Raw genomic sequence first — 26,193 nt, 5'->3', positions numbered from 1 at the left:
AGCACCCGCTCGCAGGCATAAAAAAGCATGGTCTTTCTCATTTCCAAGTTAATCCGATTTGAGTGTGGGCTGAGAGGGACCAGAGCTTCCCGAAGGGCCTGGCAGAACCGGGCAGATCAGCATCATTACCAGACCACACACATTATGTTTAATAGCCAGACTGTGCACTGGACCAGAGAAAAATCGGCGAATTAAAAATTCCTGAGGAACAGCCTCTCTCTTCCTCCACACCGTGGAGGCTTTTGTACTGACTCCATCATCTCTTACTTCAATTTCGACAGCCTCCTAAAGGGCGTCACCGAGTCTAGAGGTGCCTCGTTCCCATTCCCGTTCTCCAGTGTTGGTGAAGTGACCCCCTGAAGCCCCCGTAGGAGCAGGCCATTTCCCTCACTTCAAAACCATTCTGGTTAGGGGCGCCTGGGTGGCTCAGTCGGTTAAGCGTCCCACTTTGTCTCAGGTCATGATCTCGCAGTTCATGGGTTCGAGCCCCGCGTCGGGCTCTGTGCTGACAGCTCAGAGCCTGGAGCCTGCTTCGGATTCTTTGTCTCCCTCTCTCTCTGCCCTTCCTCGCCGCCCCCCCCCCCCCCAAATAAAAGTAAACATTAAAAACAAAACAAAACAATTCCGGTTCCTCGGTGCTTAGAGGACAGATTTCAAAATCCAAGTGATTGTGATAAATGACCCTTCAGAATCTTCAGACCCAGCCTCTGCCAGGGAAGCCATCCTGTCCCCATGGATCTTGCCCCATGACACACTTTCCTACAATGACCCTCTTTGTTTTGTGGTTTCCTTGGCTGTGAAGGCTTCTTCATGTCCCAGTTGGAACACATTTTTACTCTCCAAGGGTCCCTCAACACAGTATATCCAATTCATCATGAGATATTCCAGTTTTGTCTAATTACACATTTGTTTATTTATCTGTTCATAAATCTGTCTCCTTTTTTCCCCTCTAGCCTTTTGTCCCCTCTAGCCTTGGTAGAGTATAGGCCCCTCGATACCGGGGACATAAATAGTCACTCATTAAAATGTTTCAGAACAGGGGCTCCTGGGTGGCTCAGTCGGTTAAGCCTCCAACTTCGGCTCAGGTCATGATCTCACAGTTTGTGAGTTCGAGCACCGCGTCGGGCTCTGTGCTGACAGCTCGGAGCCTGGAGCCTGCTTCGGATTCTTTGTCTCCCTCTCTCTCTGCCCCTCCTCCTCTCACACTCTCTCTCTCTCTCTCTCAAAATAAATTAACATTAAAAAAATTTAAATGTTTCAGAACAAATGCATGAAGACATAATTGAATATAAGTGTAAATAAACAAACAGGCTCTCCTCGCTTCCAAATCATTCCTCGGAATAAATTGGCAAAACTCATATTAGTATAGCATTGAATAGTGGCCGAGAGCCCAGATTCTGGATGGAATCTTAGCTTCGCCACATCACTAACTAGATATTTGACCTTGACAAGTTACTTACCTTCTCTCTGCCCTCAGCAGTTTTACCTGTAAAATGGGGATAATAATATCCTCTCGTTCTCAGAGTTGTCAGGAGAATGAAACAGAGAAGGTAGAACCTGGCCAGGAATAGTATCTTGTTAGCACTGTTTTTGGAGACCCCAGCGTTTTGCAGAATCTCTCTCAAGCAGGGGGTCTCCACCTATACAATAGAATCATCAAGAGTGATTAACAAATACATAGCTTCTGGGGCCTTACCCCAGGCCATGTGAATCAGAACCTCTGGGGTGGGACTCAGGCCTGAATTCACTATTTAATGAAGAAACTTTAAAGAAGTGTTTGTTCACAGAAGGAAGGTGGTGAGGCACCCAGAAGCTAGCCACAGTGAGAAGCCATTGGCACTGGTGAACTGAAGGAAGAAGCAGGGATGGTGTCCCTGGAGCCAGGGAGAGCTGGGGCCCTGGAGGATGGGCTGCAGGGGACTGTGGTCACTTACACCCAGCCTTGAGGACAGACGCAACCCCAAGGCAGGGAAGCCAAGGGGAAAGAGCCACCTGACCTTTTTCCCCTCCGGCCCTTCTGTCTCCAGGGGAGGACAGAGTCCAGCCATAATCCAGCTGGCGAGAGAGGTCAGGGACCCCATCATCCGGAGTCAGCATCCATGGGCATAGACCAGGAAGAGAAGTACAGAGAGTGGGTTCGAGGAGACAAAGGGGGTTTTAAAAGCTGACATATCAATTCTAGGCAGGGGGGAAATCCCCAGGGGCTTCTCAATCTTGTGGAATATGACCCACTGCCTCCATCGGGCCTCCCTGTGGACCCCTCGCCAACCCCTCCAGCAGCCAGTGCGAGAGGCATCCACGGGCAGAAAGCACACAGACAGCTTTCCTATACCCCAGCTCTCAGTAGTTACTTCCTTCGGGGTCCTTATTCCAGGACACCAGCGACTGGAGGAAATTGTTTCCAGGAAGTACCCTGGGCACATAAACCAGATGGCTTTATGTCCAAGGTCACAGCTGCCTTTCTTTCTGGGAATTTGGGTGCTGGACGCCCAGGAGCCTCCGTCAATGGGAATTCGTAATGCTCTCCCTTCGGTGCGGGAAGGAGGCTCCTGGTTCTTGCCTTTTTATTTTTAATCCAAGCAAACATGCCAGAGGAGACCCTTGAGATTTCTACCATATGTCAGATCATCTGACTCAGCCAAATTTGCATAACCCCATGGTGGAATTTGGGAGTGGAAGGGTGCTGGGTACCCCAGACAAAGTGCTTCAGTTTGCACTGAACCCACCAGCTTGTTTTCCCATCGACTGTGTCGGCACGTTGCAGAAGACTTCATTCCTGCAGCTTCCTTTCCAAAAGGAGGAAGATATAAATCACAGGCGCAGAAGTAACTAGCAGTTGTGACATTTTGTTACAGAGTTTAATTACATGAATCATAAAATATTGCTACAATTTTCCAAACTGTTAAACCTTAATTAATATGAACCCACAGGGACCACCTTGATCGTTCTAAATATTCTGAATCACAACTCCTACTGAATGCTTCCACCCGCCTGAAGTGCTTTGTAATTTGCAAAAAGTGATTAATTATTAGAAATGAAACCAGACAAATTAATTTAATATAAATGAGGCTGTACATGATTTGATTAATTCTTTTTAATTACCTATATGTTATTTTTTCAATAGTTGAACAAAGGACCCTATTCTTCTCCTGCGTGTTCATATTCATTAATCTCATTAGCACAGAGTATTAATATAATTTTATCACACATTCCAGAAGTACGGCGCATTGACAAACCATAATGAATCGTGGCATTAGTGTCCTATCACTACATTAATTTCAAGACATGCTTGGCTCATCTGCAATTTACTTTGAGACTTAGTTTAAAATGAGCTGAATAAGCGTGTAATTATGACATCTGCTTCTTTTCAGGTACCTCCTTTGTAAATCAGTGACAAAGGAATAGCAGGTTTAAATATGTGTTAACACTTGGATAGCATGTATAATTGCAATATGGCGATGTGTAATGAAGATTAAATTAGACTGTACTATACCTGACATATGCAAGAACATAATTGAACTGTAGTCATTGTTACAGTAGAAGCAGCTGCAAAATACCAATATTTGAATCGAGGAAAGTAAAAGGAAATTAGGAAAGGCAAAGGGGATATTCTCAATGAGTTACCAAGAAAAGAACCAGGCTGCAAATCCTAGGATTTCAGCCTCTTTCTCCCTTTGTGGTTGATGACAGTTGGTCATGAATTTCATGAAAATTTCCAAAAGGGTCCATTTCGGATGTCGCTGGGGCATGACCTCACGCTGCATATCTTGGATGTTCAGCACTTCTGCTCCAGGCCATGGGGTCGGCACCATGCCCAACCTTCCCATCTTGAGCCTCAGGCAGGGAATTGGAATTTTGGGATTTGTGTCTAGACTGTCCACGTGGTTAACCCTAGATCTCCCTGAGTAAGACCCTCAGAATGACAAAATGATCTGAGGTTGCCTGGGGAGCAAAGGAACCCTGGAATCTGCACCTGGGGGAAACTTAGGAGGAAAGATTTAAGGGTCTGTGGTCATCGTAGGGCCATCCCAAGTTGGGATAGAGAATGAAACCACATCGTCTATCACAAACCCTCCCCTATCCTTCCTGACAACAAATGCTTATGGCAGCCCTTGCCCTTAGGATCTGTTCAATTTTGGGTAAGGATTTATCACATGCCAAATCTACCGGGTGCCTTGGGTATCCCTGGGCAACGTGGGCCCCCCCCCTCCCCCACGCAGCTGTGTCTATGGATTTTCTCTCTTGCCAGCTCCTAGGTGCCTGAGTGTAGAGTGTGACAGGAGCCAAAAAAATATTGCTTGTGAGTTTAACAAATACTCCCAAGGAATTTGGGGCCATATCTCAAAGCAATTTTAAGAAATTGACTTACCCAACGAAATCCCCATGTCAGCCTTATTAAGTTGGTGGTGAAGAGACGGGAAGAGGCAGTAAAAAAAAAAAAAAGAGATAAAAGGAACAGGGCCTCATCCAAAAGTGCTGGCAGGGAAATGCCGATGTAGGGGCTGGACAAGACAAAGTAGGGGGCATCACTTACACAGGTTGAGATGTTCAGCTACTTGAAGGAATCTTGTACCAGAAAGGATTGACTTCTGTGTTTATCACCTAAGCATACCCTCTGAGAGAGAATGTGGTATTTGCAAAGTTACTGTGATAGAACCATTGCATGTTAGACTTTGGAAGTGACCTGGAGATCGTCTATGAAAGGGTGCTGTTGAGTGCCGAGCTGTAGAAAAGATGGTCATGGAGAGTTTTCTGCAAAGTTTTGGAATAAGAAAGAAAGGCGTGGCTTTCAACTTGCAGAGAAGGGTATTTCAACATCAATCTTTTTCTCCCCTCACCCATTTATTCTTTAGTGTATCTAATAATACTATAACCCATATCCAGCTCATCCTATACGCCAGGTATTACATTAAGCACTCGGATTACAAGAGGGAACAAGACAGAAGCAGTTTCTGCCCCCGGTAGGAATCACGTAGATCCAGCCTGTTTGGCGGTCAAAGGCAATCTGAAGGAAAACAGACCTAGGACATGGGTTGTTTTCTCCTTTTTCTCTGTGCTCGAGACGGTGTGAACCTAGACTTCCCGTATATAAAGGATCATGTGGGGGCGTTCATTGTTTCCTTATCCTTCTCCCCTCCCACTTGCCCCCTTAATGTGAGTGAGAAATGGTCTTTGAGGACTGTCTTATACTTCCTAAATGCTCCCCACTTCTGCTTGTCCACACCTGCCAGAAAGCTCCTGCGTGGGCATCTCCCGGCCAGCACCTTGAGACCAAGCCCTGTTCCTTTCAGCTCCTTCCCTTCCTCTTCACGTTACCTTACCAGTTACGGACATGATTGCTTGTTTAACAAATGTATGTACCTCTTGTTTAAGTAGTAAGTCATCGATGACACACTAAGTACCACATTCAGAGTTCTCATTCTGTATTAGAGCCTATTGCTTAAAACAAGCCCTATTTTAGGGGCACCTGGCTGGCTGTCAGTTAAGCGTCTGACTCTTGATTGTAGCTCAGGTCAAGATCTCACGGTTGGTGGGACTGAGCCCCCCATCACGCTTCATACTGAGCCTGCTTGAGATTCTCTCTCCACACCCTCTGCCCCTTCTTTGCTTTCTCTCTCTCTCTCTCAAAAACTAACCAAATAAAAATAATAAGTACATAAATAAAATCATAAATGGATCAATAAATAAAGATAATAAATGAATCAATAAGTAAATAAGCCCTATTTTAAGGTCTCCAGTTCCTTAAGGATTGAAAGGAAGCAAGCCAGCACATATTTACTGATTGATTGATTTTTAATGTTTATTTATTTTTGAGAGACAGAGAGACAGAGCGTGAGCAGGGGAGGGGCAGAGAGAGAGGGAGACCCAGAATCCGAAGCAGGCTCCAGGCTCCGAGCTGTCAGCACAGAGCCCGACGCGGAGCTCGAACCCATGAACCGCGAGATCATTCCCTGAACTGAAGTCGGATGCTTAACCAACTGAGCCACCCAGGCGCCCCACAGCACACATTTAAACCAGGGTGTGAACTGAAGGAGAGAGACAGTGCATCAACTGGGATAGACGAAGCTGTGCTGCAGCGACAAATACGACAAAAGATCTCAGGGACAGCAAACAGCGTAGGCTGTGTTCCACGTGGCCAGAGCAACCTCTGGCTTCAGAGCCGCTGTTACTATCCAGGTGCTGGGCGAGCTCTGAAGGGTCTGAGGCCACTCCGGCTACTTCTTCTCACAGCTCCTTGGCCAGAGTCAGTCCTCCGGCCCCACCCAGACACGGGGGCCGGGAGCACAATCCCATGTGTGCTCAGGAGGGAGCAGGGTGGGAAGCTTGGGCAGACAGCCCGAACGGCTAGCACACCGGGTGATCGGTTATTAACATCCTTGTAGAGGTTTTTAAGTCCACTTGCTAGAATGAGGCTCCAAATTGGGTCACATAGGTAGCCCATCCTGAATTTCTTGGCTCAACATCGAGCATCTCACCTGCCCAAAGACACTGACTCTGTCCCCCCCAGTAAAAGTGGAGTTTCTTGGAAAGTTGCAAGGAAAAAGCAAATCCACCGTGCTTCTAACTAGCCAGGGGTATGAGGCAGTGCGTTCCCAGTCGGCTTTGAATCATCTCTTCTTGGGGCACCTGGGCGGCTCAGGTAAGCGTCTGACTCTGCATCTCGGCTCAGGCCGTGATCTCCCAGCATGGGGGATGAAGCCCCCCACACTGGGCTCTGTGCTGAGAGCACGGAGCCTGCCTGGGCTTCTCTGTCTCCCTCTCTCTCTGTTCCTCCCTCTCTTTCTCTCTCTCAAGATAAATAAATAAACTTTATAAATACATACATACATACATAAATCGTCTCTTCTTGTATATGGAAAACCGAGAAAGACAGACACCTGTCACTGGTATGGGATACTCCTTGCACAATGATAAATCTTTGTCTTGAAGATTTAGGTGACAGATCAGATGGTCTGGTCAACCATAAAGATGGTTTCACGGAGCAGCTGCATTTTTGTTGTTGTTGTTTATTTGTTTGTTTTTACCCTTTGGAACTTTAAAAGTTCCTTTGGAACCACACAGTTCTCTAAACAAGGCATCCCCTGACAGCAAGAGCTATTTCTGCCCAGAAGAGGAAAGGTTAACGTTTTTCATAATAATGGGTTTCACCCCGCATGACACAGATGAAGCCTGCAATTGTTTTTTATCTCCTCCGGGCTTGCCTAGCCATCTAAAAGTCTTAGTTAGTGGGAGGGAGCCAGGGGGGAAATCACTACCGAACTCCAGAGCAAAGCTGCTGGCCTAGGCTTTTGTGTGCTCAGTGTGAAAGGTCTGTGACACTGCTCTTGTGGATGTGTTACTGCAAACTCGCGTCTTACGACTTAAATCCCCTGAATTGTCTCCATGATCAGGGTGTGAAAGGAGACCCTGCAATCTCATATGCTGCTGGCCAGGGCCATGATTTTGCACAAGGACTTTGAAAAACTGTAGCAATATGGACTGCAGCCAAACGCATGCTTTATCTTCGACGTAGCCGTTTCACTTTTGGGTATATTCGCAATAGAACTGAAGATACGTACTCACCAACAGACATGTATAAGAGTGTTCATAGAAACAGTAGGCACGAAAACCCCAAACTAGAAACATATGCTCCATCAAGAGTTGAATGAAGGAAATGTGGTCTATCTGAATAATGGCATGCCATGCAGTGATGCAAATACTGAGCTCGTACTGAGTGAATCTCCAGACTTAATGCAGAAAAAATAAGCCAAAGAGAAAAAGAGTACCTACAGAATGACTCAACTCGTATAAAATGCAGAAAACGAAACAGGCAAAATTAATCTCTAGTGATGGAGGTCAGAAGAGTAGTCCCCTCTGGGGAGAAAGAGGGGGCAGGGAGGAACCTCCTGTGATGCTGAGATTTTCTCTGCTTTCATCTAGGTGGGGATGATGTGGATGGAGAACGCACAAGGATACGTGCATTTACTGCATGTACATTATATGTCCATTAAAAATAAATGGAAGCTGAGCCTGGGTGGCTCAGTCGGTTAAGCTCAGTTGCTGTCAGCTCAGGTCATCATCTCACAATTGGTGGGATCGAGCCCCACGTCCGAGCTGTCAGTGCAGAGCCTGCTTGGGATTGTCTCTCTCCCTCTCTCTCTACCCCTCCCCGACTCACACCTGTGCATGCTCCCTCTCTCTCTCAAAATAAATAAATAAACTGAAATAAATTAAATGGAAGCTAAAAGCAGATATGCTGGGTTACCTAAGTACTGTTTTCATTTAATCTATACAAAGCATGTTGACATACAGGGCGTATATTTGTGGTTTTGTGTGTGTGTGTGTGTGTGTGTGTGTGTGTGTGTGTGTTCACATGCACATGCGTGCATACCTTAATTAGCTCTGTGACCTGGATGTTTAGGAACTTACTTACCCAGTCAGTTACTTTCTCAGTTTCCTTAACTGTAACTTTATGACAACAATAATGATATCTGCTTAGAGGATTATTGAGATGGTCAGAATAAGGGATATGTATGATATATGTGAAAGAATAGCATATATGTGTGTGTAATGGGAGTGTGTACGTAGGCATGCATATCACACACACACACACACACACACACACACACACACACACCTTCTATGTGAAAGAAGGAAAAGAATATTTGCTGGTTGCCCATTCATTCTGTTCAGTCACTTGTGCAGCAAATACATATCAAGCCAAAGGCATACCATGCTGAGGTCCCTGTAATGGAGAAACAAAAGAACGGACACTAAATATTTGTGCCCCCTGAGGTAGCCCCTCTCCTAGAGATGACTAGAGACATACTCAGCTTCTAGCTCTCTCAGCTGTCTCCTCCTTCTTCTTATCCAAGTTTTTCTGCAGGCAGGATACGGGGCACTAAACTGAATTGGCGTTTACATAAGTATAATCACTTTTTCCCTCCCAGAGATTCTATCTGGCTTAGATTGATTAGGGTCCCTGTAGACCTCCACTTTCCATGTACGTTTAGAGGTGGTCCGAGGCCCAGACTCTGGGGCCACACTGCCTCGTCCAGATCCCACTCTGCCTCTTACCAGCTGAATGACCTTGGCAAGTTACGGAACCCCACCGTCTGCTCAATGTTCTCATCTGAAACATGGGGATAATAGTTAGCTACCACAGGGTATTTTTGTAAAGATTAAATCAAAATGTGTATTTATTTATATATAAGTACCTTCAAAGCTATTTTATATAATCTATGTATGTATTACAACATATATACACAATCACTTACTGTATATTTGAATTACAATATCTACTTCACAAGGTTGTTGTAAAGAGTAAATGAATATAGGTCTATATTCATTTAAATATCTTAAGTGATTTTATACATGTTGCAATATAAAGAATCACTCCATGCATGTATACATAATACATACATGTCATACATCTATATGCATATACAAGTATATACACACACACACATCACTTAGAAAGTTGTTGCCTGGAGGGGCACCTGGGTGGCTCATTCGGTTGGGCGACCGACTTCAGCTCAGGTCATGATCCCACCGCTCGTGAGTTCAAGCCCCTCATCGGGCTCTGCGCTGACAGCTCAGAGCCTGGAGCCTGCTTCGGATTCTGTGTCTCCCTCTGTCTCTGCCCCATGCCCCACTTGCACTCCGTCTGTCCCTCAAAAATAAATAAACATTAAAATAAATTTAAAAAAAGAAAAGAAAGTTGTTGCCTCGTAAATATTCATAAGTTTCTACACCCAATTATTGTTACTGATGGACTGTATCTGGATAGATAGGTAGATAGATGATAGATAGATAGATAGATAGATAGATAGATATGGCTACAACAGAAGGATAATTATGCCTGAATTTTTGTGGTTTGAACTCAGCACGGCCCCATCTCCAGGCTTTTTGTTTTTGGTGCGTTGGGGTGAAGGTATGTAAAAAGACTGGAATCCCAGCCTTGTCCCCAGTGCACCCCAGCAGAGACACATTCCAGAGTTGGGAAAGCACAGATACCAAAGGAAGGCTGCCTTTTATCCATCTCCTAATGTGAAATATAAAACAGTCCAAGTCATTGAATAGGTAAAAGGAAACAGAAATAGAAATTCAACCAACTTGCCAATGCTCTGAAACAAGAATAAAGAGGGACAAAGTGAGGAAGGCAAACATGGGAGAGAGCTGGAAGAGAAGGCCTGTGTGGGGTGAGAAGTGAACACAGCATCTCATTGAGCAAGTTTAATAGGCTCTCGGGGCCCCCGAATCGGGGTAGGAACACAGTTTAAAAAGGGAGCGTAAATGAAACTCTGATAGACTGTGTAGAGGGGATTATTCGTTGGTTCAAATTTTATTTGAAAGAACTGAAAGACAAGGTCCAGAAACCCCAGGCTTTGGCTGATGAAAAAATAATCAAACAAAACATTTATTTTCACTAATTTAAAGGGACTTCCATGACTCTGAGGCTGAGAAGTAGGCAAGCAACTGAGGCCCAAGGCCGCCTAGTCTGGGCAGGCTGGCTCTCCAGGGGCCATAGAGAAGCGACTGCCAGCCCCTTTGTCGAGTGCCTCTTGAAGGAATGTCAGTGGCCCCACATGGGCAGAAAGATGATTCGGTCACTGCCAGTTGAGTAAGGCCACAATCCATGGGTAGGCGAGGTTTCGCCAGAAAGGGATGGGCATCCCCGGTCTCTGTCTCCCAGAAGAAAGGAAGGTCATGATGCTGAGTATCAAAACCTGACAGCCTGGAAATCTGAAGCCCAGAGACTACCTTATGGTCCCGTGTGTCTGCACTGAGGAGTCTACAGGGCCCTAGGGAGGCTTTAAGGACAACCCTTTGCCACCAGAGCTGTGTTGAAGGCACCAACACAGAGGAGGGTATATCTGAAAGCCAATTAGTTAGCTTGAGGTTTCTGTTTGTTTCTCACAACAGCAACCGGACACTGTGTCCACCGCCCCATCTACCACCAAGGCCAGCGTTGTCCGTGTGCAGCCTGCGCGGTTGAGCAGAGCCTGGCACTTAGAGGAGCCCTGGGTTTAGTGCTCTGTGTTGCCATCTTGAAATTCTCAATGACTTTGAACAAAGGGGCTCCATGAAGTATGTGGCTGGTCCTGGCTCCCACTCTGGGATCAAGCCACTGGCTCCCCCAGCTGCCAACACTGTTGGCTAATGAGAGTCTGGAGCTGAGGCTTTGACCTTGTCTGAAGACAGCCGTCTTGCTCAAGGTTAAATCCTCTTTCCAGAATCAGCGCAACGTAGGGCAGATTGGAGGGTACGGAGACCCAACCCCTTTGTTCCATCTGGGATCACGAGAGGCCTCTTACTAAACCTCCTGTATGCAAATCTCCATCTCAGGCTCCCTCTCCAGGGATCCAGAACTAAGACACCCTAAGGTTTTGGTAAAGTGTTGCCTACGTGTTCCGTTCTCATCTCAGGTGTGCTACCGGGATTCAGGGAAGGGATCTTGCATCCACAGGCGGACCAGGAGGCTGGCCTGGCAGTAGCAGCAATGATCGGTGAAAATCTCCCCAGGGTAAGGTAGAGAAAATGGGGTCAGAGAGGTTAATGAGTTGCCCCCCCAAGGCCATACAGATGGTAAGAGCCTTAGCTAGGATTCAAACTTGGGATTCCTGACCCCTAATTAGATTCCTTTGAAATAAGTTGTCACACTTCTTAACCCCACAGGGAGCCTGGCAGTTCTGATTTAGCACTACATGCAAAGGAGTTATGGGCATCCTCTCCTTCTTTGAACTTCCAACATACTTTCCTGGGAACTGGCTGGTGGCTCTTTGTATATTACTCTTTATAACCTAGAAACCACTCTTTCCTTTGAGTTTCAGATAAAATCCAACATACTTTCCTGGGAACTGGCTGGTGGCTCTTTGTATATTACTCTTTATAACCTAGAAACCACTCTTTCCTTTGAGTTTCAGATAAAATTGGGTTATTTCCTCACCCACAGGGAGTAGGAAATCCAGCATGGCTCCAGTATCTCTAGGATTTTTCCTCCGCCAACGTCAGCTCAGCTGAGGGCATCAGGAAGGCAAAATTTTCAAGTCCCACTCAGACCAGCTGAGCCAAACTCTGGAGACGGTGTCCGGGAAACCTTCCAGGGGATTCTGCTGTGCTAAAGTTCCACCGCTCCACAGAGCTGGTCTTGGGAATTTGCCTAACCACACCTGACTCTGACTTTTGCCAGGCAGGAAGTAGTCTCACCTTATCTGCAAAGGATAAGTCCCAAGACCTTCCAGTGGATGCCTGAAAGTGTAAATAGTACGGAACCCTATATATACTATGTGTTTTCCTCTGTGTACTTAGCTGTGATAAAGTTTAATTTATAAATTAGGCACAGTAAGAGATTACCAATAATAACTAGTCATAAAATAGAATAATTATAACAATATACTGTAATAAAAGTTATGTGAATGTGGTCTCTCTCTTGAAATATCTCATTGGGATATTTCCTTCTCTTGAGGGAGATTGGGATATTGACCTTCTCTTGGGCTTCTGACTGCATGTCCGAAGGAGAATTCTCTGCTTCCAGACCGCGGGTAACTGAATCTGTAGAAAGCGAAGCCGCGGATCAGGGGGAATTGCAGGATGTTTGATGCCAGTCTCCCTCACGTCTCCCCTCTTGTGGCTTTTCCTTCTCATTGCTTCCTGCAAACCCAAGCCAGCAACTGAGCCCCATTTTCGTGATTTCCCCTAAATTCCATTTACACATGCAGTTGAATGCAGCACATTGTACCCAAAACGAAGAAGAAAATGAGAAAAATGATGGGGGGAGGGGGGGAATTGCCTCTAAACACAACCCAGTACACACGTGGTGCTAACTGTCAGGCATTCAGTCCAGGGCTTTAGAATTCCTCAGCCACGGGGAACTTTCTCTGGTTGTCTCTTCTGGGCCCATCTTCCTGCCAGGTTCCTGTCTCTTCATTGCTCTTGGGTGTCCTTGCTTCTGATCCTTTGCTGGTCTCCCCCTCCCCTACTCACTTCCTCTTCACTTATTTTCCTCTTGGTTTCTTTCCGGGCCCCTCGTCATCTCACGTGAGGATCATCCTTTCAAAGCCAGAATGACCCATCAAGAGGAATTTGATGTCAGTGCTTCCAGTGGCCATGACTCCTCGGGCACATGTAATTCATTCTTACTGGTCTTTCAGCACCACCCAGATTGTGGCTTTGTGCCACCTGTGTGCCCAGGACAGGTGCCGCCACTTAGGTGAGGAGTAAATCCCTGTCGGCTTGGGTTGACCTTGACCCAGTACTGCTGGGGATGGCTTTGGCTTTGATGTTCTCTAAGGCCAAGGTTTCAAACAAATGGTGCCTTGAGCTTTCTGGCACCTGCTGAACCACAGAATGTGAGAATGTCCAAATCAAGGAGATCCAGGTAACGCCCTCTGAACATGAAGAGTTGAGAACAAACCCTTTGAATCAGCAGGGCCAGCCTTGACGGAATTGTGCTGGAGACGCATTAACACCTTTTAGTCCTGTTTCATCCTGTTCTCCACTCCCTTCCCCCATAATTCTTCTCCAAGAGCCTTTGTCTCTCTTCTCAGGGCTCTCATTCACTCTCAGGAATCAGAGAATCCCTCTGTCCAGAGCCTCCTTCTCTGAAGAGAGAGACAACAAAAGCTTCCCCACCCACCTGTCCTAATTCTCCTGTGCTCAGTAAGACCTGATCCAGTGAAACTAGTTCATGCCATACAGCTAAGGTGGATGAGAGTTTAAATAAGATCCCTTCAGGAGACCTCTCCGTTGTTGTTGTTGTTTATTATAATTTCTTTTTTAATCAGGAGACCTCTTTGGTTTTTTTTTTTTTTTTTTAACGCTTATTTATTATCGAGACACAGAGAGAGTCAGAGCATGAGCATGGGAGGGGTGGAGAGACGGGGAGACACAGAATCCGAAGCAGGTTCCGGGCTCTGAGCTGTCAGCACAGAGCCCGACGCAGGGGCTCGAACCCGCAAACCGCGAGATCATGACCTGAGCCGAAGTCGGACGCTTAACCAACTGAACCACCCAGGCACCCTGAGACGTCTTTGTTTTATTCTAGGACTTCGGAGGCTTCCGTGTAAGACCTCAGCGGGCTCATGAGACCCTTTCTGGGTGCTCGTTCGTCATTTTATAGCGTTTTCCCTGGGAGGCAGCATGCCCAGAGATTAAGCCCGCAGGCCAACATTTAAACTGGGGCTCACCTCCTGCTAGCTGTGCAAACTTGGAGACGTACCTTAATCTCTCTGTCTCCGTTATTTCACCTATGAAATGGACATGATACTGATAGGTGAGCAAAGCAATAATTCAACAACAAATGTAAGGCTCAGTGAAGTTGCGGTTTCATGATTGTTCTCTGTACGTGCATGGTCCTGTTTGTGAAGGTTAATGCTGGCGTGACTGCAGGAAATCAGCAGCTGCCTCGGAGTGTGGTCCGATCCAAGATGACCCAGTGCAGCCCAAGCAACCTCGTGGTACTCTGGAAAGCAAACGGGAAGTCTTGGTTTTGTGTATGAGGTACCCGGTTTCAGGAGGGCCTGCGTTTATTCCATCTTCCTCCCCAGCCCAGCTACCCCCTTCATTCCCCTAGCGTAGCATATGTCTCCTTGCCTTTTACTGCTCCACAGGCGCCTTCCCCACAGCCTGGCCAGGATGCACAGAGTGACACAGGATGTCAGTTGAGAAATGAGTGGTGAGTGGTGATGACAGGCCACACCGCAATTCTGTCGAGAAGCCCTCCCTGGAGGGGCCCCCGGGAGCAGGCGAGAAACCCCACAGTCTCCCTCTAATTTGTACCACACCAGGGAAGGGCAGGATGGCTCCCACATGAGGAAGATCCCTCCTGTTCACACACCCACAACCCATTGACGGAATTAACTCCGGAGACCGGCTCCGGAAACGTTTCCAAGGGAAATGATTAATAGTAAAAGGTTGGGATGCTTAAGAATGTAGCTTCACACCCTGCAGATCAAAACCCAGTGCCCGCAGCAGCAAATGATTTATATTCCACGGCAGTATCGTATCATCTGCTTTGTTCTGATCCAAGTAACTGAGGCTGAGAAGTTATTTCATAGTAATATAGCTACCATCTATTTGGCCGGAATTATGTGCCAGGCCGTATGCTAAAGTCTGCATGGGTAACTTCTCTTGGAATTCCGACACTTGTCTTGTGTGGCATGTAGCGTTATTTCTTTTTGCCGATGAAGGAAATCGCTCTGTTGAAGTTAAGTGGGATTTGAGCCTGCCTCCAAAATCATGTCCTTAACCACAGCTCTATCTTGCCTCCTAATAGCCGATGTTCTGGAACCTGGTTGAATAACACAGGGTTACCTGTGTTTTGGAGTCAAACCTACTATCTCAAGAGGAACTGGAAATGTTTTTCCTTCATACTCCATAATAGCCTTTTTTTTTTATCACTGTTCTTAGTACACTATACTACAATTACTTGGTTATGACCTTGGATGTTCACCCTAGCTTGAACTTCCTGAGGATCTGGGGCCAGATGGTTTTAACATATTTACATTCTAAACTCCATTACCCTCAACAGACATGAATGAAAGAATGATGAATGAATGAATGAATGAATGAATACAAGCCCTTTTGACTCCCAGCCCAGTGCTCCATCCACCATTTTCTGCAGACTAGCCTTTTCTTGTGACCTTTATATGGTTTTTCTCTTGGGATTTTCAACAAATTGAACTAGAATTAACATTTCTTCATGATGTTTAGGAATGATAAAACTAATTCTCCCTGAGATCTCACAGGACACTGACCAAGTTCACAAAACAAAGCATCTTGTTTTCTTTCTTATCTCCTGAGATACATGCCACTCCCTCTTGCAGTGCAATTGGTAGAAGGAAAAAAAAAATGATGATGATGGTCTCAGGCTATTTGGAAATATTGGCCAAACTATCACCTTCTTAAATGATTTTAAGCTAGACATATAACTCTAGGACTGACATCCCCCAGTGATTTATACAATTAGGGGTGGTTCTCTCAGAGTGACTACTTAACATCCCTGTAATAACCCGACTGCATGAGCTTTGGGGGGCTGCTTCTAAGTGTCGTGCTAAGCCACTTTAATCTACCGGTTGTGCCTCTGTCTTGTCTTTTTCTGATCATTTTCACATAAAGGTACTCATAGAATTTAGTTTTGTGTGCTGTGCTATTCAATTAACATTGCAATACGAGCATCTGACAGGGTACTCTAAAGAGTTGGATGCCTCGATTTTAGTCTTTCTTAATATTTCCAAGTGACTGTATCATAATTTATTTAGCTTTTTCTCTATTGTAGGATATTTATGTTGTATCCAGTATTACAGTCACACAATACAGCAATGTGATAAATAACCCCAAGGAGAGAGCTTTCTCTGAGCTTCTCTCTTTGGACTGTTTCCTTAGGGTCAATTCCCAGCAGCCTGCCATTTATTCTTGATAACTGGATTTGTGAACAAGAGATGAGCTCACCAGGGGACACCGAACAAGGGAAGAAAGTTAACTCGCTAGTCCCTGAACACTTTGAAGATGATTATCTAGCCGAAATGTCTGCCCTAGTCCAGAGAAAACATTGCATTTTATTTTAATCTTTCTTTGCCAATATATTTTTATTCAAAAGCAGGACTCCCGTTGGAAAGAGTGAAGCAGAACAAATGCATATAATAAGGAGAAGTCAAGGACTAGCTTCTACCACAACCCCTCTATTCCCACCCCACCGTGATGACAGATTTGAACAGCTTGGTGTGCATCCTTCTACACATTTCTCCATGCGCATGCAAATAGACACATGCTTAGAAACGCATTTTTATTTATTTTAGTTTTTTTACATTTTTTATTCTATTTAAATCCAAGTTAGTTAGCATACAGTGAAATGATGGTTGTAGGAGTAAAATTTAGTGACTCATCACTTACATATAACACCCAGTACTCATCCCAGCAAGTGCCCTCCTTCACGCCCATCACCCATCTTGCCCATCCCCACCCACCCACCACCCCTTCAGCAACCCCCCGTTTGTTCTCTGTATTTAAGAGTTTCTTACGGTTTACCTCTCTCTCTCTCTCTTTTTATCTTATGTTTCCTTCCCTTCCCCTGTGTTCATCTGTTGTGTTTCGTAAATTCCACATATGATTGAAATCGTATGATATTTATCTTTCTTTGACCAACTTGTTTCGCTTAGCACGATGTACACTAGTTCCATCCACATTGTTGCATATGGCAAGATTTCATTTTTTTTGATCACGAAGTAATATTCCATTGTGTGTATGTATGCATGTGTGTGTGTGTGTGTGTATATATATATATATATATATATGTGTGTGTGTGTGTGTATGTATGTATATATATATATGCATGTATGTATGTATATATGCATGTATATGTGTATATAGATATAGATGATATAGATATTCTTTATGCATTCATCAATAGACATTTGGGCTCTTTCCATACTTTGGCTATTGTCAATAGTGCTGCTATAAACATTGGGGTGCATGTGCCCCTATGAATCAGCATACCTGTATCTCTTGGATAAATACTTAGTAGTGCAATTGCTGGATCATAAACACATTTTTTAAATACAAATGTAAACACATTTTTAAATACAAATAGGCTTTTATATATCACACTGTATTCTGGATAACTTATGTCATTTTTTTTTTTTTTTTTTTGCATGTAACAATATACCATGGAAGTCCTTTCAGGTCAATAAGTAAAGAGCTAGCTCATTCTTTATAAAAAACTGAGTAATATTCCATAATAGGAGGTTTCACAGTTTATTCAGCTATTTTTAAGTTCCATTTATTTAAACTAAACTAAAACAAAATTCACTCATTTCTCCCACCCCCAACTCCCTGCCTCTGACAACTACCAGTCTGCTTTCTGTATTTATGAGCTTGGTTTGTTTATTTTTAGATTCCATATATGACAGATCACATACAGTTATTTGTCTTTCTGTCTGATTTATTTTACTTAACCTTGAGGTTCATCCATGTTGTCACAAATGGCAAGATTTCTTTTTTTGATGAGTGAATAATATTTCATGGTGCCATGCACACACACACACACACACACTCACACACACACTCACACCACAATTTCTTTTTTTTCCTATATCTTGTAATCACTATTGTAATTTCCTATATCTTGTATCACTATTGTAAATAATGTTGCAATGAACATGGGGGAGGTGCATACATATTTTTGAGCTTTTGTTTGTTTGTTTTCCTTAGATAAACAGCCAGAAGTAGAATTGCTGGGTCATATGTTTTTCTATGTTTAATATTTTGAGGAACCTCTATACTGTTTTTCACACGGGCTGCACCAATTTGCGTTCCCGCCAACAGTGCACAAGGGCTCCCTTTTCTCCACATTCTCATCAAAACTTGATATTTCTGGTCTTTTCGATAACAGCCATTCTAACAGGTGTGAGGTGATATTTCATTGTGGTTTTGATTTGCATTTCCTTGATGATTAATGATGTAGACCATTTTTTCATGTACCTATTGGCCATCTGTATGTCTGCTTTGGAAAAATTCATGTCTTCTGCCCATTTTTAAAACGGATTGTTGGTTTTTTTCCCTGACTTGTAGGAGTTCTTTATATATTTTGGATATTAACCCCTCATTAGATATATAATTCACAAATATTTTCTCCCATTTTGTAGGTCGCTTTTTCATTTTGCTGATGGTTTCCTTTGCCCTGCACAGGCTTTGTAGTTTGACTTACTTCCACTTGTGTATTTTGGCTTGTGTTGCTTTTGCTTTAGGTGTCATAGTGCAAAAATGGTTGCCAAGACCCAGGTCAAGGAACTTACTGCCTATATTTCCTCCTAGGAGTTTTATGGTTTCAGGTCTTATGGTCAAGTCATTAATCCATTTTGAGTTAACTTTTGTGTATACTATCAAGTAATGGTCCAGTCTCATTCTTTTGCATGTGGCTGTCCAGTTTTCCCACGGACAATGGATCTCCCAATGGAGATTGTCCTTTCTCCATTGTTTATTCTTGCCTTCTTTGTTGTAAATGAGGCATATATGTGTGGGTTTATTTCTCTATTCTATTCCATTGATCTCTGTGTCTGTTTTTTTTAATATGTATTTATTTTTGAGAGAGAGAGAGAGAGAGAGAGAGTGAGTGGGTGAAGGGCAGAGAGAGAGTGGGAGACACAGAATCTGAAGCAGGCTCCAGGCTCTGAGCTGTCAGCATATAGCCCAATGTGGGGCTTAAATTCATGAACTGCAAGATCATGACCTGAGCTGAAGTCAGATACTTAACCCACTGAGCCACCCAGGTGCCCCTATGTGTCTCTTTTTAAGCCAACACTATACTGTTTTAATTACTACAGTTTTGTAATATAATTTGAAATCAGGGAGCATGATGTCTTGAGCTTTGTTATTCTTTCTTAGGATGACTTTGGCTATCTGGGGTCTTTTATGGTTCATTCAATTCTAAGATTGCTCCATTTATATGAAAAATGCCATTGGAATTTTGATAGGGGTTGCCTTGAAGTTATATATTGCTTTGGATAGTATGGGCATTTAAAAATGTTAATTCTCCTAATCCATTCTAATGCAATAAGTTTCTATTTATTTGGTGTCTTCTTCAATTTCTTTTATTAGTTTATGAGTCTTTATTAGTCTTGCTGTTTTCATTGTACAGGTTATCACTTCCCTGGTTAAATTTATCCCTAGGTATTATATTATATTTGATGCAATTATAAATGGGATTTTTTTCCTTCTTTCTTTCTTTCTTTCTTTCTTTCTTTCTTTCTTTCTTTCTTTCTTTCTTTCTTTCTCTTTCTTTCTTTCTTTCTTTCTTTCTTTCTTTCTTTCTTTCCTTCTTTGATAGAGCATGCAAATGGGAAAGAGGAGCAGAGGGAAAGAGAGAATCTCAAGCATGGAATCTGACATGAGGCTCGATCCTACGTCCCTGGGATCATGACCTGAGCCAAAATCAAGTGTCAGATAGATGTTCAACCAACTGAGCCACGCAGGTGCCTCATGGGTTTGTTTTCTTAACTTCTCTTTCAGATTGATCATTATTAGTGTATGGAAGCACAACATATTTTTGCATATTGATTCTGTATCCTGCAATTTTATTGAGTTCATTTATTAGTGCTTACAGTATTTTGATGAAGACTTTAGGGTTTTCTATATATAATATCACGTCACTTGCAAATAGTGACAATTTTACCTCTTCCTTTCCAATTTGGATGCCTATTATTATTATTATCTTTATTACTTAATTGCTCCATCCAGAACTTTTAATAGTAGGTTGAATAAAAGTGGCGAGAGTGGGCAGCCTTGTCTTGTTCGTGATCTTAGAAGAAAAGCTTTTAGCTTTTTACTATTCAGTATGATGTTAACTGTAGGCTTGCCATATATGGACTTTATTATTCTGAGGTACACTCCCTCTCTACCCACTTTGTTGACAGTTTTTCTGATGAATTGATGTTGAATTTTGTCAAATGTTTTTTTCTGCACCTGTTGAGATGATCATATGATTTTTATCCTTTGTGTTGTTAATGGTGTATCACATTGACTGGTTTATGGATATTAAATCATCCTTGCATCTCTGGAATAAATCCTACTTGATCCTGGTATATGATTTTTTAATGTATTATTGAATTTGGCCTCCTAATTTTCTGTTGAGGATTTTTGCATCTGTGTTCATCAGGGATATTGGCCTGTCATTTTTTTTTTTTGTGGCCTCCTTATCCGGTTTTGGTATCAGGGTACTACTAGCCTTGTAAGTGAATTTGTAAGAGTTCCCTTCTCTTCTATTTTTGGAAGAGTTTCAGAGCGACTGGGATCAACTCGTCTTTGAAAATTTGGCAGAATTTACCAGTGAAGCTGTCTGGTCCTGGACTTCTGTTTGTTGGATGGTTTTTGATGACTAATTCAGTCTCCTTACTAGTAATTTGTTAGTTCAGATTTTCTATTTCAGTATGTTTCAGTCTTGGCAGGTTGTATGTTTCTAGGAATTTATCCATTTCTTCTAGGTTCTCCAATTTGTTGTCCTGTCATTGTTCATTGTACTGTCTTATAATCTTTTGTATTTCTGTGACATCATTTTAAACATCCCTTTCATTTCATTTCATTTGAGTCCTCTTTTTTTCTTGGTGAGTCAAGCTGAAGATTTGCCAATCTTTTTTTACCTCTTCAAAGAACCAGCTCTTGGTTCCATTGATCTTTTCTACAGTCTTTTTAGTATCTACTTCATTTATTCCTGTGCTAATCTTTGTGATTTCCTTCCTTCCACTAACTGTGGGCTTTGTTTCTCCTTTTGCTAGTTTCTTGAGGTGTAAAGTTGGGTTGTTTACTTGAACCTTTTATTTCATGAGGTGGGCATTTATCGCTGTGAACATTCCTCTTAGAACTACTTTTGCTGCATTGCACAAATTTGGGTGACACTTCCATTTTCATTTGTCTCAAGGCATTTTCTGATTTCTCTTTGGATTTTTTTCTTCGATCCATTGTTTATCCAATAGCATGTTGTCTAATTTTCAACACATTTGTGAGTTTTAGTTCTCTTCATGCAGTTAACATCTAGTTTCATACCATTGTGGTCAGAAAAGATGCTTGATTATGATTTCAATCCTTTTAAATTGTTAGGACTTTTTTGGGAGCCTGACATTTGATCTATCTTGGAAAATCTTCCATGTGCACTTCAGAAGAATGGATGCTATTGCTTTTGGATGGAATGTTCTAGAAATATCTGTTAAGTCCATCTGGTTAACATGTCATTTCAGGCCAGTGTTTCCTTCTTGGTTTTCTGCCTGCATTGAGATAAGTAGGATATTAAAGTCTCCTATTATTATTGTATCCCTATCAATTTTTCCCTTTAAGTCTGTTAATATTTGCTTGATATATTCAGATGTTGCTATGTTGGGTTTGTAAATATTTATAAATGTTATATCTTCTTGTTGGATTTGCCCATTTATCATTATGTAACACCATCCTTTGTCTCTTATTACTATCTGTGTTTTAAAGTCTATTATGTGTGATATAAGTATAGTTAATCCAGCTTTCTTTTTGTTCCATTTGCATGGAATATCTTTTTCCATTCTTTCACTTTCAGGCTGTGTGTGTCCTTGCATCCGAGGTGAGTGTCTTGTAGGCAGAATGTAGATGGGTCTTGTTTAACCCATTCAGCCACTCTGTCTTTTGATTGGAAAATTTAGTTCATTTTCATTTCAAGTAATTGTTTTAAGTTTATTTACTTAGAGAGAAAGACAGCTGGAGAGGGTCAGAGAGAGAGAGAGAGAGAGAGAGAGTCCCAAGCAGGCTCCACACTAGTCGTGTGCTGATGCGGGGCTTGAACTCATGAACCGCGAGATCATGGCCTGAGCTGAAACCAAGAGACAGATGGTTAACTGACTGAGCCACCCAGGCACCCACATTTAAAGTAATTTTTAAAAAATGTTTATTTATTTTTGAGAGAGAGAGAAAGAGAGAACATGTGCAGGGGAGGGGCAGAGAGAGAGGGAGACCAAAGATTTCTGCTCTGACAGCAGCGAGCCTGATGTGGGGCTCATGGGGGTTCGAACTCACAAAACATGAGATCGTGACCTGAGTCGAATTCAGATGCTCAACTGACTGAGCCACTCAGGTGCCCCTAAAGTAATTATTGATAGGTTTCTGCTTATTGCCATTTTGTTCATTGTTTTTTGGCTGTTTTTGTAGCTCCTGTCTGTTCCTTGATTCGTCTCTTACTCTTTTCCTCTGTGTTTGATGGCTTTCTTTAGTGGTCTGCTTATATTCCCTTCTCTTTATCTTTTGTGTGCTTATCTACTGTAGGTTTTTGCCTTGTGGCTACCCTATGGCTTATACAAACAACTTCTATTGGTAACAGTCTATTTTAAGTTGATAACTTAAGTGTGATCCCACTGTAAAGCTCAACATTATTACTCCCTCTCATGTTTTACGTTTTTTATGTCACATTTTACATCTTTTTATCTTGTGAATCCCTGAACTAATTATTTTAATTATAGTTTTTACTACTTATGTCTTTTAATCTTCATACTGGCTTTATAAGTGATTCATCCAGTATCTTTACTATATATTTACCTTTCCAGTGAGAAATATTCTTTCATATGTGTTCTTGTTACTTATTAGCTGCTTTTCTTTTCAGCTTAAAGAAATCCCATTAGCATTTTTTGTAAGGCCAGGTTAGTGGTAATGAACTCCTTTAGCTTTTGCGTGTCTGGAACAGTTATTTTTGAATTAATGGAAATTCAGGTTGTTTCCAGACAAAATTTCTACCGAGCTATTAGAAAAAAAAAAAAGTTCAAATTTAAATATCACTAGGATTATTTCCTCCTTCGTTCTTCTTAGCGATTCCCAATTATTTTCATGGGGCGTATGTGTCTTCTTAACTGGGCACATCGATGCCTATGTCTGACGACTGTCACAGAATGCAGAACTCAGTGCGGCCCTTCTTGAATTGCCAGGTTTATTTTATAGTTTGTATTGCAGGATGGGCCTTATTTGGGTTGCAACGAACATTTATTGAGCGTCCACTATGGCGTTCCAGCAGATACAGGTGGAGAACAGAGAACCGTAAAGAAACAAAGAAAAGCGATGTTGGGACAATAAGGAAGTCAGTCTCTCTAGATCAAAGGGGCTTGTGTAACGAACGATTTAGTTTTACTTAAAGAAAGGCGGATTGGGGCGCCTGGGTGGCGCAGTCGGTTAAGCGTCCGACTTCAGCCAGGTCACGATCTCGCGGTCCGTGAGTTCGAGCCCCGCGTCAGGCTCTGGGCTGATGGCTCGGAGCCTGGAGCCTGTTTCCGATTCTGTGTCTCCCTCTCTCTCTGCCCCTCCCCCGTTCATGCTCTGTCTCTCTCTGTCCCAAAAATAAAAAAAAAAATAAAAAAAAAAAAAAAAGAAAGGCGGATTAATGCCACCTAGTGATGCCTTCAAAGGAAGTAGTAGTCTTTGGGAGAGATAAACCCGCATACAAATGATGCAAGGCAAGGAATAAAAATTGGGACATACAAGTTAAGTGTAAGGATTGAGTATGGAAGTACCTAGCCGCAAGCCTCCCCCCAGGATACCCATTGCAATATTTAGAGCGGTCTACATTAAAAAAAAAAAAAAATCACGTTGGGGTGAAGGTGCAGGGCAGCGTTACAAAACAGTCTTTGGAGCCAGTAGGGTTTCCTGCTCATGTACCCAAGCATCAGTGTCTAGCTTAACACTAATCGCTGTTATGTAGCAGAAAGCAGACCAGCTTTGGAGCTACAGACACCTAGGTTCAACTCCATGACTCATTGGTTCATCTCTCCTTTCGCTCACGAAGCACCAACCCTAGGCAAGGGACTGTGCGGGCGTCGTGGATACAGCAGAGAACAAGACGACGTCCCCGCCCTCTTGGGATGCTCATACTAGTGGAGGAGAACGGATAATGAGCACGAACCTTCAGCTAGTGTTGAGAGCTATAAAGACAACACGGAGCGGGGGGGATGTGATGGAGAGGCCTGAAGGAGGAGTCCAGGCCAGACCGGATGATGAGAAAGGCCCGAAGGTGGCGGGACCTGCCTGAGTGGAAGGAGCAGGTCACGCACACACATCTGTGGGGAGAGCCTCGAAAGCAGAGGGAACAGGCATGGTGTGCACGGGCACAGAGAGAAAAAGCCCGCGTGGCCAGGACGTGGGAGGGGAAGAGGCGAGTGGTATGAGGTCAGAGGCAAGATCAGATAGGAGAGTCCGGATTTTATTTTCACTGCAGTGAGAATCCATGGGGTGTGATGGGAAAGTGGTGGGCGGCAGGACGGCGGGGCGTGATGTAATCCAATTTAAACCTTCCAACTCCTGTTCTGATTGCCGTGCGGGAAACAAATCACGGAGAGGCAAGCGTGGACGCAGAGTGAGCCACGGGGGGTGGGGTGGGGTTCATGCTATGGACCAGGTTGGACATGATGGTGGCCTCGGCCCTGGTAATGACAGGGAGAGGACAATTCCCGAAGCCATGAGCCTCCCATAGGCGGCGACTTTACCTCTCAAAGCCCAATGTGTGTTCATCTGTGAAGCCGGGATGCCAGCTCTCGGAGGCCATTGGGAGGGGCATTCTGGAACTTGTACGCCAACACCTAAGCACAGTGCCTGGGACACGGTCCGTGCTCCCTGCGTGGCACCGACACTCACTCTGCTCTACCTCACTTTGGCTCATTTGCAAACAACGAGGAGTGGTGGGTAATCGCCAGAGGCTGTTAGGATGCTGACCATTCTAATGGATTCGAATGAGATGAAAACCCAGGAGGAAACAACAAAAAAGAAAAAAAAAAAATACAAGGAAATTTACATCGAGGTGTTGAAGAAGGTCCCGAGAAGCAAACGCAAATGGTGGTTTTGATTCCTGTCCATGCGATGGTCACGTATCTCAAGGAGCTGTGCACACAATCGCTAAACTTAGGGAATCCTATTAACGAGGGACAGAGAGATAGCGGGCAGAATGGGGCTTTCTGTGTAATCCCCCCCCCCCCAATGGTCTGCGAGTGGGAGAGGCCCTTTATGTCCCTGGTAAACATGAGCTCCTACTGCAGGTGTTTGAGTTTATCACAGAGAGGAAATGACTTTTTTTACACCTAATTTAATCTGAAGCTATTCACAGTTTAAAATGTTTAGTAACGGTGACCTTTTTAATGACTAACACATTGCAGGTGGTCCTGTTGTAGCCAGCAGTTAATGTTTGCCATCAGAAAGAGAGAGAGAGAGAATTAAATGACCACTCCATGGCAGTTGTCTTTGCCTTGCAAGGTTCAAAGGACAGCTGGTTCTGAAGGGGGCCATAGTTAAGAGTCTGTGAAAAAAAAGATGGGGTCATTTCTCCTCAATGGGAGAGCAACTTTCCTTTTCCTGGCCTTTCTTGGAACTGAGGTTTGGGCAGAACGTCTCAGAAAGAACCACAAACCAGATATCGCTAGCTGTTTTCTTTTTCAAAGGACAGATGGGTCTGTGATATTTCAATGGCCAACAATGGACAAGGAATTGTTTTGGTTGCTGACCGTTGGCTGAATTCTTGGACTTTTCCCACCATTTTGCACGATACTGGGGGGTCCATGGGATGTCCAGGGAAGAACTACCATTGCAGATGAGTGACGGAGGCCCAGGGCGAGAGAAGAAGGAATCGACCCAGTGGCTTATGGCAGATCTTATCCCACACACCAGCTCGCTTGACAATGTACTGGATCCCATGCACCCGCAAGGGGCTTTTGTTCTCAGTCAATCCCAAAC

This window comes from Neofelis nebulosa, chromosome 17, assembly GCF_028018385.1.
Source record: "Neofelis nebulosa isolate mNeoNeb1 chromosome 17, mNeoNeb1.pri, whole genome shotgun sequence".
NCBI lineage: Eukaryota > Metazoa > Chordata > Mammalia > Carnivora > Felidae > Neofelis > Neofelis nebulosa.
Note: the sequence above shows the minus strand (reverse complement) of the source record.